At 33.6% G+C, this 2,495-nt stretch overlaps 1 long non-coding RNA gene across 1 annotated transcript; it reads right to left on the bottom strand.

Annotated features, from left to right (window-relative positions):
* Positions 1 to 209: 209 nt before the first annotated feature.
* On the bottom strand, positions 210 to 1,510 carry LOC308699678. The gene is made up of 4 exons (XR_014031206.1): positions 1,452 to 1,510; positions 925 to 981; positions 386 to 460; positions 210 to 295 (listed from the first exon to the last, which is right to left on the bottom strand). It is a non-coding gene; the product is annotated as an uncharacterized lncRNA (long non-coding RNA).
* Positions 1,511 to 2,495: the final 985 nt, after the last annotated feature.

The raw sequence follows: 2,495 nt of genomic DNA, 5'->3' as shown, positions 1-2,495 counted from the left end.
CCCGAAACAGATTTAAGGTGCAGTAAAATGATCTGTTCTGTGAATGTTCACTGGTGAATTCAGTCATTTCAATATGAATTCACACGATCAGCAATTTCGTTTGTGGTCAAAAATGTCACTATGGGACCAAGTTGGTGTGAGGTACTTAAAGAGTTGGAAAAGTGAAAAGGTACAGCATCGTTTTCCGTTTGTTTTTCCTCTGTTCTGGTGGATGGTCCAGGCACTTCAATGATTTTCAGGTCTACAGGAGGATTTTTATTCTTGGTCAAACTTGTATTTCAGCTTACTGAGATCCCTGCAAAGTACAAAATTTACTGTTAGTAATGTTATTAAAGTGATAGTTGTGAAATTTAAATAATTTCCTCAGCCTTGTGACGTTCCAAACCTGTTTGACTTTCTGTCTGTGGAACCCAAAAGCAGATCTCAGGCATAATGCGACCCCAGTCACCATTCAATTTCACTGCATGAAACACAAGCAGAAAACTAATGTGTAAATCATTCATGAAACCATTCTTATGTACTCTTGTCTAGTTCAATTCAATGCAACAATTTATGTAAAAATGGTTAAGCTCCAAAAATGTCCCAGAAAAGATCCTAAAAATAATCAATGAGTTCACAACTCATGTGTTATGGGTTGTGTTGCAAGTCTTCTGAAGCCTAATTGCTTTTTCCTATTTATTTATTTTTTTGCCGAAAAAGACTAAACTTGAAGTTATAATTCAGAGTTAAAATGTCTATAGCATTTTTTGTGAATCAAACCTGTGATATTATTTTTCTGAGTAACATGAATGAGATTTGAGATCATGAGAAAAGATTTTCAGAGAGTAACTGATTAAAAAACACAAGTACACAGTCAAACAATACAATTTCACACAGAGAAAGTTCATAGTAATAAAGCGCTTGCATGTGGTGCAGGTAACTTACTGTAATTCAATGTTGCCACTGAAATGTTCAGATTATTTTAGAAATGTAATGGTTGTTCTGGGGAAACAAAAGAACAAAGATGATTATTCACAACATAATATTTATTGACCAGTAAATGGCTTTAAAATGGTATTTGAGAGAATGAGGGCACCTGTAGTAAAGTTAGGCTAAACAAAAACAGAGCAAACTATAACCTGTTTTTGTTATTCATAACAAACGCCAAGAATCAGAGAATTTTCTAAATTAGTTAGGCTATATCAGCAATTTGAAGACACAGTTGTACAAAATATGTTGAATTGAATGACTAAATCAATCTAAGACAATAAGTCAATCATATCCATTTGTTCATTAGATCAACGTAGTTAGCATCGCGGCTAAAACCTTCATACCAGATACTGTGAAATAAACGAGTGGTAAACACTGTAAAAACGTAGTAATGTATAATAAATTTAGTTTATATATATATGTGTGTTTAAATATATAGTGAGTAGACTCTGTATTTATATTTATTTGGCGAGTTTACAAACCTTGTAATGGAGAGCCGAATAAACGGCGGAAGCTTTGATGAGAGGAGCCGTTACTTTCCTGATGACGATCAGCTGAGCTCTGTTGCGCGCGAGCAGCGCGAGGATCACTGAAGCGACGACAGCAGAGGAATAGCAGCAGTTTCGTGACAGAATAAACACTTTTCTCCTCCTGCTTCTTCTTCTTCATATAATATTATTATTATTTAGTGTTGTTGTTTAAGGTTTAAATGACTTAATAAAATAGGCCTATACTAAATATATGTAAGCTACCCAAGTGAAAAAGACTATAGTTACTGTTAAATGTATTAAAAATGCATTAAAGTATATTTGATTTGTAGGTCTACTAAAAACACACTCAAGTACATTTTTAATACATTTAATAGTACATCTTTTTCATCTGGGTATGTATACTGAATCAAACTTGCCTATAATAATAATAATAATAATAATAAAAATGCATTAAAGTAGGCTATATTTGTATTGTAGTAGGTCTACTAAAAACACACTCAAGTACATTTTTAATACATTTAATAGTACGTCTTTTTCACCTGGGTATGTATACTGAATCAAACTTAAGTAGCCTATAATAATAATAATAATAGGATAATAATAATAATAGAATAATAATCTAATTCGGGCCTCACTGAACCATTGGGTTCCTCCAGATGCTGGCTTTAACATTAGAGATCTTCCAGGAACCACTTAAATGTTAAAAGATCTTCCAATAACCCTTTTATCGCATTTAAGTTCCTCTATTTTCCCCTAAAGCACTTCGAGGTCTCATGGTAATGAAAAGGTGACTCCAGAACCTCTGAAGTAAATACAAAGTGCTTAAAGGATCCCATAAGTTCCAGCAAGAACCTCAAAGAATGTCAATGCTCCTCCAGTAACCCTACTATAGGAAAAAGAGCTTTGAGGCACCAAAATTACATTTTGAAGTTCCTTGAGTATCCGACAGGATACTTGAGGCTCCTTTAGTTTTTACAGTGTAAGTGAACAGACAAAACTGAAAATATGCTAATGGAAGCGCAGGTATAGTATAAA

The sequence above is a fragment of the Scardinius erythrophthalmus genome, assembly GCF_964197995.2.
Source record: "Scardinius erythrophthalmus genome assembly, chromosome: 12".
Classification (NCBI taxonomy): Eukaryota; Metazoa; Chordata; class Actinopteri; order Cypriniformes; family Leuciscidae; genus Scardinius; species Scardinius erythrophthalmus.
Note: the sequence above shows the minus strand (reverse complement) of the source record. Positions and strands in the feature narration are given on the sequence as shown.